Source organism: Peromyscus maniculatus, chromosome 13 (genome assembly GCF_049852395.1).
Source record: "Peromyscus maniculatus bairdii isolate BWxNUB_F1_BW_parent chromosome 13, HU_Pman_BW_mat_3.1, whole genome shotgun sequence".
NCBI lineage: Eukaryota > Metazoa > Chordata > Mammalia > Rodentia > Cricetidae > Peromyscus > Peromyscus maniculatus.
In genome coordinates, this window is record NC_134864.1 from 14,337,904 (window position 1) to 14,354,274 (window position 16,371).

Consider the following 16,371-nt stretch of genomic DNA (forward strand, 5'->3'; position numbering starts at 1 on the left):
ATAGTTCCTTAAAATTTGTGGTGAGGGATGTAGATATGTCTTAAAATAATACAGTAATCTAAGGATAACCTGATTTATGTCACTATGGATTGAATTGTCTTGACAAAGATATTTTAAACCGGTACACTTTTGAAATCTTTGGACATTGATATCAACGTCATTCATAGAATAATTTCTAGTTTTGCTCTTAAACACATTCATCTTCCTTACTGTTTCTGTTGTCCTTTTGTTAACATGATTACTTTCAGTATTTCATACTATGATGTGTGCATATTACCTCTCCTATATTGAGCTGGAAACATTCCCACAATGGAGTCAAATAGTTTAATCTTTACACCTACAACACTAAACTTGTTGCTTGGATTAGAATGGATATTTAATAGATTGCTACTTATCAAAATAGTTCATTTTCCTCATATTTTTTGAAAAAAAAAGTATAAAAATTGGCATTAATTTGTGAAAGTTGTGTCCTTGTGGGACTAAACACTGTGGAGAAACTAGATATCTCTTTTTACATATTATGTAAAATTTTATTTTTAAATACATTGAAAATTAAATATTCTTGTATCCCTTTGGGAGGCTGTTTATATTTGTGTATTTGCAATAAAATTATAATGTTATTTCCCCACTCAATGTTCATTAAGTACGTTTGCTCTTTTTTTCTTCAAGTTTGTGTAAAGGAGTAATATATGCTAATGGCACATGAGAAAAATCTAATTCTTCATAAAATATTTAAAAGCTGTAAACAACATATTTAAACTCAAATATGAAGTGATGTAGCAGCATTCCATGATGTTATTAATTCTTACATAATAAAATAATTTACTATTGTAATAAAGGCTTAATGGATTCTCAGCAGGCATGGCCTCAGCATACAGTAAATTTCCAAGGAAGACTTCCCAAATATAACCCAAACATGAGACCTTTAATATCTTTATTTGTTGACAAAAATAGTTAACATAAGGAAAAACATATAAATAAATAATTTCTTCTGCACTTCAAAATGCTAATACTTTTGATAGACTGTTGCATGAAGCATTTACGTAGTGATGTTGCAGGGTTTGGAGTCCTCTAAATCAGGACAGACTACAGTGCGAGACTCCCATATTCAAGCTCCATGATAACACAGATAAATATAGGGAACCACATTTAGCTTTTACTGCTTAGAGTATGTGTGTGTGTGTGTGTGTGTGTGTGTGTGTGTGTGTGTGTGTGTGTGTGTGTGTAAACACATCAGATATTTTGGTTTTGAGTAAGGTTAAAATTCCTGCAATGTATTCCATTTAAAGTCTATTATTCCAGGTAATAAAATCAGTCACAATATAATAAAGAGTGAAGAAAACTGAGTTCATTACAAATAATGTGCTCTTATAATTTTCTCTCCCAATTAATCATCAGGTTTTTTTAGTTCTTTTGAGAATTTTATATTCTTTGTTCATATTCTCCCTCTCTCCCCACTTCTTCCCACATCCTTCTCCTTTCACATTCCCAACAAACCTAATATCCTTTTGAGCTCTCCACTAGGTCATTTTGTGCTGCCAAAGTATTTTCAAATGTGTGACATGCATATATACCCCATGTAGCACAATCAACGTATCGGACTACACTTTTAGAGAAACCTGATCCTTCTCTTTCCATCAGCTAAGACTCACTGATAGTTTCTCTCTAAGTGGCCAAATTCCTGCTCAACAACTGAACTATGGGTCTGTGTATCAATCATGATCTACTTTTATCTTTTTTATTTATTTATTTATTTATTTATTTATTTATTTATTTATTTATTTATTTATTTATTTATTTATGGTTTTTCAAGACAGGGTTTCTCTGCATAGCTTTGCGCCTTTCCTGGAACTCACTCTGTAGCCCAGGCTGGCCTCGAACTCACAGAGATCCACCTGCCTCTGCCTCCCAAGTGCTGGGATTAAAGGCATGTGCCACCATCGCCCAGCACCATGATCTACTTTTAATAGAAGCTTCTCTGATAATGGTTGAAAGATGACTTAACTTATAGGTATAGTGATAGATCATTAGTAATCAGTTCAATATTATTTTGATTTAGCAGAATAATATTAGCAGACTCTCTTCTAAGGACAATGGTATGTCTAGTCAAGGGTACTTGGCCCAGTAATGGTGACAGATAGAGGTTTTATCTTGTGGGGCAGACCTTCAATCTAATCAGAAAGTGGTTGGTTATTCTCACAACACTTGTGCTGCTATTGCCCCAGAGGGTACGTCTTGCCAGGCCGGTTGTCACTACAGCTCAGTGTGTGTCTTAATTCTTTGGTGAGAATTATGTTTTTAACACATTCTTGGGCAAAGTGGAAGGTGGAAAATAATATTAAGGAAATAGTTTAAAATGTTAGTGCATATATTCTTTTTAAAAAATGTATCTGGCTTTAGATCTATGCAATTGCACCATGAAAAAGAAATCAAAGATCCACGTCTATGTGAAGGTCATGCGATCTAAATTTTTGCCAATAAAAGTGAAAAAATATATGTAGATTCTAATCAATGAGAATTGTCAGAGGAGTGAGTGAACCAAAAAGACTAAATTTTATGTATATAAAGCAATCACTATACTCCTTAATCTCAGATCACATGGTTATGAGCCATGATTTAAAGTTTGTATTTTGTTTTGTGATTTTTGACACTCATGTAAATATGTGAAGCTTCTGACCTATAATCTGTCTATCTATCTATCTATCTATCTATCTATCTATCTATCTATCTATCTATCTATCTATCTATCTATCTACCTATCTGCCTACCTACCTATGTGTGTGTGTGTGTCTGTACTGCATAAGTGACTAAAGCTGGTTGTTTTGTTATCGAAATAATTTGTAATTCTTCATACAAAATTCCAATGAAATCATTCATATTGTGTTAGGTTGAAATATAATACATTATTCAAATATAAAGAAAACAATGGTTGAAAAATGGCAAATGAGTTATAATATGTTACATTTAATACTTATGTATATTGCAGTAAATTTACAAAATCAAGAAAAATATCTTCAGAAAACTGGCTAGTAAAAGGATGTAACTTATTAATTTCAAAAGAAAAGTTCAAGATTCTGTTTTTTTAAAAAAAAAAAAATAATATACAAGCACTGGATTCCTTTGTGCTCTGCATCATGCACACACCAATAATATCTATCCCATCTGTGTGCAGTTAATTCATGGAGTTCCTCAAATTGATTACTGAAACAAAAATTTGTTTTAGTATCTTTTGTACTTTATTTTACTTTCAACTGGTATAATAACTGATGCTGTAATATAATTTCCCAACCTACTAAAGGCGAGTGATATTACTTTCAGGTTAATTGATGGAATAAGAGATCTGTTCAATATATTTCATTTATATTTTCATTCATTTAGACTAATAACATAGAATGAATGGGAAAAATAAATACATTTCATTCATGTCATCAAATGTTCATCAAAACTACTGTAAATCCCAAGAACCATGTATCCTTAAGCAAAAGATGAAATAATTAATAAATATAAATTTGAAGATTGCTACAAGGATAGGGATTTTACAATGAAAGCATAATGAATGAAAAAAACTGGAAAGTTGTCTTAAATGAAATTAAATTCATATGTGACTAAATAGAGTTCTTGATATAGTATAACATATCAACCTCTAATACAAGCATTTATGTTGGGAGAAAACTTAAAATTTAGTACTGGTGGAATAAATATTACAGCCAGTGAATTTTCATATCTTTAAATGAACACTTCTCTTAATTAGCTGTGTTTACAAAATTAGGCACCAGTAATGAAAATGTGCTTGATGCAACAGAACATGTGTCTTCTGATAGTAGAAATGACTGTGAACCTGTAGGAATTGGAATATTAATCAAAACTTGATAGTAATAAAGATTATGTCTTTACTTAAAATTTCATATTAAAAATTTAAAAATGCTCATCCAAACTACAGACATACCAACAATATAGAAGCTAATCATATTAGGTGAATTGATACTTACCTCATTTTATTTTTTCTTAGACATTGAGAGATCTAAATGTTTCTACCAAAATTCAAAACTATGAGGAAATTCAGGTTACAATATTCTGAACATATCTGCAATGCCAGTACTTGGGGGACAGAGGAAAGCACATTCAAGGGCCCCCTGGACTACAAAGACATGCTATCTCCTAGGATCTAGTAACATTGGTTGTGAGCCTTGCCTTTAATAGCTGAACAGAGAAAACCTAGCAAAGGGTTATTTTCTCATTTTGAATGTACCGTGACTTCGTAAAGCATAGCTAGTCATTAAATTTCTCTATTTAAAATAAGCTCTTAAACTCATTGTACTAAAATGAAATAAACATGTGATTTTAAATTAATGAAGATAAACAACTATTTGCTTCTGTTTAGGACTAACTTATTTTAAGATAAAATTCTGTATACCAGTTACTATCAAAGATTTATTTGTAACTTTATTTGTCTTACATTGTGAGTGTTCATTTACAGTAAAGCAAGATTGTATGGATAAAAAAAATCAAGCAATATTAACCCAACTTTAATTTTCTACCAATAAGGCTTCTAATAGGCAATATTTACCAAGAAAATTAAGCAGTTTTGTTAAATTCCAGACATATGTTATTTGAAGCTAGAAATGTCAAAGAATATCTAGATAGGCAGACGTTATAAAACAAGAAGCATCAATATATAGACACTACTATCTGTATCACTTGATTATAAAGAACATGTGAGGCTGGAGAGATGGCTCGGAGGTTAAGAGCACTAACTTCTCTTCCAGAGGTCCTGAGTTCAATTCCCAGCAACCACATGGTGGCTCACAACCACCTGTAATGAGATCTGGTGCCCTCTTCTGGCCTGCAGTCACATATGCTGTATACATACATACATACATACATACATACATACATACATACATACATAAATCTTAAAAAAAAGAACATGTGGCATCAAAATGGATTATTTTCATATTTATATTATATTTAACATATAGAATTGTGATTAACTTATATGCTATAACTGCATGATTTTCAATGATGTTTTACTCAATTTTACAATAAAATTAACATGCATGTTATATATTAGGTAAATGTAATTTTATCATAGATGAAATATACCATTCTTTACTTCTCTATATGTTTCAGATTAAAAATTTGCATGTACACTATTTTTGTTGGACAGAAAAAGTCACAATTGTTAATAGAATTTAATTTTTTGTCTGTTAGTTTGTATTATAAATGTACAATTTCCTAGATATTGAAAAACATAGGTATAATCTGTTGAAATGATATTACTTGATTCATGATATTTCAAATGATAAAATCATGCCTAATGTTTTATGATTAGTGGCAGCAATGATTTAGTTTAAAATATTCTGTAAGATAACTGGGAACATATATCATTTTCTGTCCCATTCCATTCAGCATAAAAATGAAATGTCACTGCCAAAGATAAGTTACAGATATAAATCCTATCCAACTTTTAATAAGGCAATAACAAATCTTTTCATTATATGAGCGATATATATCATACATATATATAATATGTGTGTGTGCGTGTGTGTGTGTGCATATACACACATATGCCTGACTATTTAACTGTCTTGCTTTATTTTCTATTCTTCAAAATACTTCAGGTCAGAGCAGGTATGTGTACATGTTAGAAAATTCTTTCCAAAAAGGACAGCTGCAACCCTTTACAATGTCCTTCGATTTCTAAGTTTCTAATAGAGACACCCATTCCGAACAATGTTATGCAAAGGCATCTCACTAATTGGAATATCTAGTTGATGTGTCTTGTGATGATTCATTCAGAGACAGAGGCTTAAATAGCAGCTATTTATATGTTAATTAATAAAGTGACATGCAGAGCCCTGTGATTACACCATGCACACAGCCTATTGAGCATATTGCCGCTTTCGATTTTCTTCCACAAGAAGATGAAGAGCTCCCTATCCAGCAGCTTTAGTTTGGTTATGCAAATGAACTCTGTCTCATTAATAAAAATCATCCTCATCATTGAGAATAATTCTTATGGAAAAATAGCAATGCTTACATATCTTAGTGCTGATATTTGTCAGTACTTTGACAAAATCTACTAGAAGTTTCTTTCAAATGCAAAACTACACTTAGAATTGGATTGGAGGAAAAAGAAACATTGGATAATTTGAAATTGTTAGAGGATAAATTCAAAGGTGAAGCATTTTCTAAGTCATCAAAGAAGACAGTTTGGTAACTGAAAACATTATTAAAGCACATACTATAGGCTGATAACAATTAACTTTTCCTTTCTAAATACATGTGGAGAACACACTATGATAGAATTTTTGGATAAAAAGGAAAAATATAGGTGGCATGGAAATCTAACATTCTTGCAGTGTTTCCCCATGAATTACTGTATGTTGAATCACTTGACAATTTCTAACATAGTAAAGCACCTACCCTCTTAGATTCAGATATAAGAAGGAAGTCAATAATTTCCCCTTGGTTAACCTACTCAGTTCTGCTGCTCTTGGCCAAGTTCTCTCACACATCTGTGTTTCACTACTCCTGACTGTTTACTACATTTCTGGAGGTTGGCTGGATGTCAGCTTAGATGACAGTGACTCATCCTATGTCTCCTTCAAATGATGGGACAGTCTAGGCATATATCCAATTAAGGAAATACAGGAGACGTCAAAGAGCATGAAGAGATGTAGTCAGAGTAGAATAAGTTATTTTCTATGATCCTTTTATGATAAGTAGGTTTGCTACTGTACAAAGTTAAGCAGTTTACCCAACATTTGGTGCAGGAGTTATGAGAATACAGAATATAAATAAATGAGGAATCATACCTATAACAAAACAATTATATGTCCTGAGACCCCAGAGATTCACAATAGTAAGTAAAATGTGCTCAGTTTTATGGTGACCTGTAGAAGTCTCATGAATGACTAAATCTCACAAATATCAATTTTAAATTCAGAGAATAAGGAAAGAATACTCATATTCGAATGAAATATACTGTCATCTGTAGCTGGAGAGTTTTTTCTCCGGTCCCACCAAACCCTGGCAGTCCGACAGCCCACTTATAAAATAAACACACAGACACATATTATTTAAACTGTTTGGCCTAATGGCTCAGGCTTCTAGCTATCTAGTTCTTACATCTTAAATTAATCCATTTCTATAAATCTATACCTTGCCACATGGCTCGTGGCTTACCAGCATCTTCACATGCTGCTTGTCATGGCTGCGGCTTGCAGTGTCTCTCTCTGTCTTCCTGTTCCCTCAATTCTCCTCTCTGTTAGTCCAGAATATACTTCCTGCCAGGCCACTGGCCAATCAGTGTTTTATTTATTGACCAATCAGAGCAATTTAACATACAGACCATTCCACAGCGCTTCCCTTTTACTTTTCTTTTTTTTTTTTTTTTTTCTTTTTGGTTTTTTGAGACAGGGTTTCTCCGTGTAGCTTTGCGCCTTTCCTGGAACTCACTTGGTAGCCCAGGCTGGCCTCGAACTCACAGAGATCCGCCTGCCTCTGCCTCCCGAGTGCTGGGATTAAAGGCGTGTGCCACCACCACCCGGCTTTCTTTTTTTTTAAGAGGACAGTTTTAACTTTTACACATTTCCAAAGCCTGCTTGATATATTTGGGAATTTGGGCATAGCTTCTCTTACTACTTCCTGCTGGAGGGGGCACTGTATCTTATGGGGACACACACACAAAAACATAGGATTATGGAGTAGTTCGCGAGGGTGTATTGTCTGAGCCAGTTGCCTTGAAACAGTTCTGGATGTTGGATCATCTGGGCCTTGGTGTCATCAGAGACCTTTCAGGGGGTCTTGGCTGGTCAAACCTGATGTATCTTAATCTGGAACAAATCCATAGCCTCTGGCTTTCTGTGGAAACAAAAGCAGAGCCTCCTTTCCAAAGCAACGTATCTTTACATCCAAATTTTGGTCAAGGTACCTTTAAAATATACATTTTGGCATTACTCAACAGCTTTTGCAATCAAATGTTTTTCTTCAGTTACGAATATCAAAGAGAACATAATCCAGATTCTCTGTGTGGTAGCCATCTTTACGTGGCTTATTTTTTATATTACCTTGAGCCTATTGCTTTAAACTGCAGCCTTCTAAGCCTGAAACAGCACTGTGGCTGCTGGCTCCGCCCACTTCAGCTTCCTAACATGGCGGTGGTTAAGTTTTTCTTCCAGCTCTGGGAGCCATCAACTCTCAGAAATAGTGGGTCTATGCTTATATCAAAGCAGCGTGTAGCCCAGAAACCTCTTTTTTTTTTTGTTTTGTTCTAGCAAAGACTAAATTCACTACGCAGTTTAATGTGCCACTTGCAGTGGCCTCATTCCTGCCATACTGCAGGTCGAGCGCACATGCCAGGAACCCGCCATTGTAGCTCAAACATGCAGGCTGCCACTAACTTGAGAGAAACAACTAGGAACTGTTTTTAGCTCCGTTTTAGGATTTTTTTTCTCAGGTTTTAGGTGGAAACTTTTGCCAACACACTGGGCACCATTTGCAGCTGGAGAGTTTTCTCTCCGGTCCCGCCAAACCCCAACAGCCCATTTATAAAATAAACACACAGACACTTATATTATTTAAACTGTTTGGCCTAATGTCTCAGGCTTCTAGCTATCTAGTTCTTACATCTTAAATTAATCCATTTCTATAAATCTATACCTTGCCACGTGGCTTGTGGCTTACAAGCATCTTCACATGCTGCAGCTTGCAGTGTCTCTCCCTGTCTTCCTGTTCCCTCAATTCTCCTCTCTATTAGTCCCGCCTATACTTCCTGCCTGGCCACTGGCCAATCAGTGTTTTATTTATTGACCAATCAGAGCAATTTAACATAGAGACCATCCCACAGCACTTCGTCACTGTATTAATTTTAAAATCTATGAAATGTACTTACCCAGAGGAGAAAAGCAAGCATCCTTCTTATCCAGCCATGAACTCTGTTAGCTACAATAGTGATTTACCTGGCAAGATATTCCCACTGGTGCAGTAGTCAGACAAATGTAGTGAGGTAACAAAGAACTTTCTGACTGGATTTAAAGCCCACTCCATGAGGAGGAACTCATCCCCGGAACTCCTAATGATGCCAAGAACCTATGGCTAGTTAGGCCATAGGTTATAGGGGAAGAACCTATAGCATTAAAAGAATTCCAAAGGTCCTATTGCTGTGTCCGTAAATCAGTGCAACTCTAAGTACTTGTAAGAGAATTACCTTCTTGCAATAGATAACAATTAACACAGAAACCCACAACTTGTTGATATGAAGAGTAAAGGACTTCAGAATGTTCAGCCCTAAAATGGGATGTCTGTATTGCCATCCTCTCTTCAAAGATCATGGATTTTCATGTAAGAGGATGCAGAAAGATGGTAAGAGCTAGAAGTGATAGATGACCTTAAGGAAGTTTTCTTAATGAAGTTTTCTAGAAGCACCTGGGCAGATGCACATATGAATGCACAGATATTGAGCAGAAAGCACAAGACCTCTGTGAGTCAAGACAAACAAAAGCCCAATGATAGGTGGGTAAATAGTCTTATTCTTAGTTGAGATGCTATTGGCATTTGCTAGCTTCTGGAAAATGTAAAGTCAGTTTTCTTAATAGTGTGAGCTTTAATATATCAACCACACTCCTGGGTAATCCCCACACCTAAGCATAGTTGGCCAACTCAAACCTGGTTTGATAGGTTTCAAAGGGAGAGAGAAAGGACATGAAATTGTTTGAATAGGGAGGTGGATTTGGATCTCAGAAGAGTAGAGGGAAGTAGGGGTGAGTATGGATAAAATCCATTGGACAGAATTGTCAATGAAATAAAAAAAATATTATTATGTAGCTTTCTTGAAGTCTAGAATTTCATCCACTACTGCCACTTACTGGTAGCAAAAAACATTTTCTTAGCAGGTCCAGTTATACACTCTGGAAGTGATTATCCTGTTGTTATAGTTTATTCTTCTTGATTCTTCTGAGTGTTTGGATTCACTCACAGACATGTACTTTCTTTCCTTTTTCTCAAAACAGTAGCTTTTATTAACCTGGAAGTTTTCCTATAACTTGATCCAATCTCATTCTATAAATGAATTTATTAGGACAACTTGCTGAAAATGTATAGATGTCTCTATCTGTGAGATTATGGCCCTTTTTTATACATCTAATAATATATTAACAATCTTTTGGAGATAAGCATCTATTTCCCTGGAAATTTATGTCTTTTTTGTGTGAATGTAAAGTTTTTACAGTGATTTTGTTGTTCAGGAGACATTAGTAAACATTTGGAAACATGTTCAATTGTCACGATTAGTACATAAAGAATGTAGGGAAAGGATAGGGGTTATTCCTAAACATATTTCAATGAACAAGACACCACTTTCTTGGGTTAGATTTTTGTCTTATTTTGATTTTGTCAACTTCAAACAAATCTAGACATATCTGGTAAGAAGAAATTTCAATTGACAAACTCCCTTCTTTAGATTCACATTTTAGCAAAGCTTTGGAAAATTTTCTTCATTAATGATGAACGTAAGAGGGTCAAGTGTACTGTAGGCACACAGTCCTGGGTTGTACAAAAAATTTAGTTGAGAAAGTCATGAGAGTGTATAAGTAAGCAACATTCTTTGGTGGTTTCCCCTACAAGTTCCTACCTTGAGTTCCTATCCTGACTTCCATTCATGATAGACTATAAGGTATAACATGAGATACACCCGTTCTTCCCCAGGGTGCTTTTGTTCATAATGTTTATCACAAGAATAGAAAGACAATCAGGACACCATAAAAGAAATAATTATATAGCTCCAACCTCAACAGTGTTGTGGTTAAGCTTGTGGTTAGTCTAATAGCTACTACACTTTGTCATGAATATTTTGGACCTTTCGGTAGAAGTTTATGGTACTGCCACCCATGCTCTCGCCTGGAAAAGACTCTTTCAGTTCATTGTGTTTGTAATAATTCACAGGCTTGAAACAAAAGGAGTTGAGAATCATTTAAACTTTCTAATACAGAAAATCTTTTTCTTGTGTTTACTGTAGAAATTCAGCAACCTGTGTAGAAATTATTACCTTTAGTTAGAATGAACTAAAATAATGACTTTCCCTGATGTTTTCAGAGCCATAGATTCAGAAGCTATGATATAGATATACATTGATCTTTGCGTTATGTCCAGTTGTAGTTTTCTGTGATAGTATGTAATTATTGTAAAGAGAGGCTTTTTTGATGATATCTACAGGTCTGTGGTATAAGGAAAAGATTTAGAATATAATAAAACATTTATTGGTCTAGCAAAATGATGGTACTAAAATTCTTTTCTAATATCCACAACTTCACTAGATCCAGAAGCTAGGTTTTCTGTACCAAGCATGATATCCATACTATAATACTAGAAAGTCTGTGGTGAAACAGTATTTCCTGGAAATGGCTGCATAAAGACAAGAACAATGGCAATGGCAACTGATATGTTAATACGGAAGGAGGAAAGATTCATAGGATCTCATTCGAGATGAAGAACTACAGACAGCTAAGGACTTCTAGGAGAAGGAGAATTAGCCTTTCCCAGAAATGAGCACCCTTATTGATTGTCCAGTGGTGAATGGTCAACCCTGGAAACATGTATACACAAACAACTAAAATGAACCTGATGTGGTATATTTATATATTTATGTATACACATACACACATATACATATATATGTAACAATAATGATCAATTTGTTTGGTTTGTTTGCTTGTTTTTTTTTTCATGAGTCCTCAATTATACACAACTTATCACAGCAAAAATGAGTAGGAACGATTCTACAAGTTAACTACATCGCTCATCACATAAGCACCACTTGTGTGACCAAGTAAAACAGCTCTCCTCAGATTGCACATTTTGCTGATATAGTGGTTGGGGTGGTTTGAAAGAAAATGGCCCTCAAAGGGAGTGGCACTACTAGGGGGTGTGGCTTTGTTGGAGTAGGTATGGCCTTGTTGGATGAAGTTTGTCACTGTGGAGGTGGGCTTTGAGTTCTCATATATGCTCAAACTGTGCCCGTTGAGATAGACCACTTCCTGCTGCCTGTACAAGATGTAGAACCCTCAGCTATCTCTCCAGCACCATGTCTGTCTGCACACAGCCATGTCCCACCATGATGATAATGGACTGAACCTCTGAACTGTAAGCCACCCAATTAAATGCTTTCCTTTAAAAGAGGTGCTGTTGTCATGGTGTCTCTTCACAGCAATAGAAATCCTAACTGAGACAGTGGTATAATGAAACACACAAATACAAACCCATTGAAACTGCATAGCTTTGTGGCAAAAAAATGTTACATATTAAGACACCAATTTCATTTTGGGCAAGAGACGCCACTTAGCCGGTAGGTACTGGACTGTTTTTTGTTTGTTAGTTAGTTTTGCTTTTTAGTAATAAACTTCATACTTACAAGTCTGCTGTTTCCATTGTAACTTTTGCATTTTTTGACTATTTTATGAGATTAATAAAAACACAACAACAACAAAGCCGTGTGAGAATAATTTTTCCTCCGTTTTTTCATGTCTGAAACTTGAAACTCATGAGTACATATAATATTGTGACCACATGAAATATTATGGTCTTTATCATCTGTAGTCAAGTGTAGACACCAATATTTCTTTAATATTTTATTTTTATAATTTAAAATATTAAAACTCAAATTTTGTTCATATTTAGATTACTTTTTTTTATTTCTTGGGCACATCTTCAGTATATACATATAACTGTCATCTTAATAGGAATGTTATTCAAATGAATGTACAGTGATACCTTTAAAGGAAATTAATCAGTGAATGCTGAACTGATAGATTTTTTCCCTTACATAATGACCAAGCAGAGATAATAACACTAATATAATATTTACATAACCAAATATGCAAAGATGCAAATGTAAGAAGTACTTTCCTAAATACATATTGGCAATTCTGAGCCTAATTGAGTCATCATTGTAAGTACATTACTTTATCAATGCCCTTATCTAGCAAATCCCCTGGACAGAAGATAAATCAAAATAGCCAGGCAAGAAATATTGTTAATGATTCATGACATTCATGATATAATGCATCTCAATTCAGGAAATTATTCTACTCTCAGTGACTGTTTAATCACATACCAATTGTTTCTGAACCAATACTAAGGAGTATCCAAAGACAATTAGCATCCTCCAAAACGTAGACATTGCACAAATGTGTACAATAGAGAAGAAATGCATTTATAAAGCATTATCTTTTTAGTCATTTACTTTTTAATTAAAAATAGATTCTTCTCTCATATAATACACCCAGACTACAGTTTCTCCTCCCTCTACTCCTCCCAGCTCCCCCGGCACCTCCCCTCAGCCCCAGATGCACACCCCCTCCATTTCCCTTCGGAAAGGAGAAAGTCTCCAAGAAACAACCAAACATGACCAAATAAGATACAATAAGACAAGGCGAAAGCCCCCATCTCAAGGCTGGACAAGGAACGGAAGGAAATGAGCCCCAAGAGCAGGAGAAAGTGTTGGTGATACACCTGCTTCCACTGTTAGGAGTCCCATAAAACCACCAAGCTAACAGCTGTAACATTTGTGCAGAAGACGTGGTGCAGACCCCCGTAGGCCCTGTGCTTGCCCCTTCAGTCTCTGTGAGCCAAAATGAACCTTAGCACTGTCTTTTTATATACTATTCCACTAAACAAAATATATTGAAAGTGTTTCTTTTTCCTTGAGATTCCAGGTACTTGAATCTTTTGTAGGTTTTGTTGTTGTTGTTGTTGTTGTTGTTGTTGTTGTTGTTGTTGTTTTTAACTAAAGAACATTCATCTTTAAATCACATTTGCTTTTTCCATTGTGGCTTTCATTTCTAAAGTTAAAAACAATAATACAATTCATTTATCCAATTTCATTCTGCCACAGAAATTCTTTGAATTGCTTCTGTCTTACTTCATTAGAAATTCCACAGGTAATTTTTTACATTATGCATTAATATTCCACTCAAGTGGAGAATTAACTGTCTTGACACTAAATTTATCTCTATCCAGATTAAATGGGGATTGCTGTTCATGGAGTTTGGAGGGTCTCCTATAAAACAATCCAGAATTCTGAATACAGCAGTATTTAGTAATGTTCAAGCTGTGTGAGCTGAACAGAAGCAATCCACCGCTAATATAATATATTAGAGGCATTTTATTATTCCTTAGAATCAAATGCAAATATTATTAGATGTAATTTATTGTCTTCCTAAAACTCTATGTATTTCATGTTCTTATCACTGTGTTTACTAGTTAGTATAAAAAATTTATTAATTTGTTACTGAAAACTGACATCATAACTAAGTGGAGGAGGCCAGTTCTGCTTCTCTTCATGTTGGTTTCCAGCTTCTGTGTGTCTATGAACACAAGAACATGAGCAGTAATGATGATAGTTTTTATGAATTATGAACCTTATAGTTGTATTTACCATTAGTTTTGTAATCTTTGTGTACATGTTGATATTTGATCTATCAGCCATTTGTGGCATAGTCCATATACCTCCTTGACTTCCAGCATGCCTCATCTTAACAAATGTGCCATCCCTAAACTAGGGAAGCTTCATTGTCATGCAATTACCAATCTGCCAGTTGCTCAACGAAGAGGATGACTATCAGATTATAAGACTATAAGGGGCAGGAGACAAATCATATTGGTGAATTACAGGGTTGTTTGAAGACTAGTGCATTCAGGAAGATTTGTGCACTGCTGTATTTGAAAAATCATTTTACTGGAAAGGGAGTGATTGTGAGTAATATATAGAATTACCTCCTGTTAGGAATAATGAATGGGGGACCCCTATTGCTACATGCCAGGATGTCAATTCATACATTGTCATCTTAGGCACATACATGTTCATGTCACCTACAGCTTCAATGATTTTTTATGGGAATTTCACAGTAGTGAGATGCACCCAATAATGAACATGAAAATGCAATCAGATTTGCTTATTTTATTTACATTGTTTTAACCATCAAAAGACGAAGACTCAGGGATATATCACAGGGTGCTAATGGACAGCACTGATGATGCTTGCACAGAATCTTTTTAATCATATTTATTCAGTAAAATCTCCCACAACTTCATATATAGGTTTTATATATATATATATATATATATATATATATATATATATATATATATATATATATATATATATATATTCACACACATATATATGTATATATATATGGTGTGTTCATTTATGCATCTTTCTACACTATTATTTTCTTCTATAGTTAAGCTAAGCAATTTTACCTTCTTAAAAGCAATTCTGGTCAAGAAGCATCCTTAAAATTCTATTCGGTAATGTATTTTATTTGCAGTTCAATTCCTAGAGTAGCATAAAAAGGAGGAATTATATCAACAGCAGCTTCATTTAACTCTCTCTTCATAACAGCTTTGGTTCAAGGCTTCGCAACTCCAGATTACTGGAGCTGTATGGATTGTTGACCGTGGCAGTATTTCTTAAGAAATGACATTATAATCAGCATCGTAAGGTGTATTTCTTTAAAAAATATTTTAATATGTTTAATTGTGTGTGTATCAGATAGATAGGTAGAGAGATAGAGAGATAGATAGACAGACAGATAGGTAGACAGATGACAGATAGACAGATTGATAGATGGATTGATGATAGATAGATATAGATAGATAGATAGATAGATAGATAGATAGATAGATAGATAGATGATAGATAGATAGATAGATAGATAGATAGATAGACAGATAGACAGACAGATAGATAGATAGATAGATAGATAGATAGATAGATAGATGATAGATGATAGATAGTGTGTATGTACACATGTGACTGCAGTTGCCTGCAGAGTCCTAAGGTCAGAAGCTATAGCTGAAGTTGAAGCATGTTGTGAGCCACTTGACATAGCTTCAGGGAACCAAACTCTGGTTCTCTGAAAAAGCTGTAGTAGCTTTAAACTGCTGAAGCATTTATCCAGCCCCACAAGAGGACTTTCACAATTCCAAAATCAGCACCCAAGTTACATAGACACCATTGGAGTACATATCACTTTAATGTTGACCAAGCTACATAACACTAGTACTCTGAGATGCTGGAAGCCATGAAAATCATCAGTGTCTTATACAGAAACAAGAATCAGACTTGACAACATTAAAGCCAAAAGACCCTGGAGCAGCCAAAATTTACTTCAAATGTACATATACATGCATATACATTCATATTCATACGTGTATACAGATACAAATAGGTGTAAGCATATGAATATGTATATGCATGCATATGTACATGTGTATACATGCATGCATGTTACATGTATATGCATACATATCCGTGTGTGAGCATGCATAATACAGACACATATATGTGTACATGTGCATACACACACG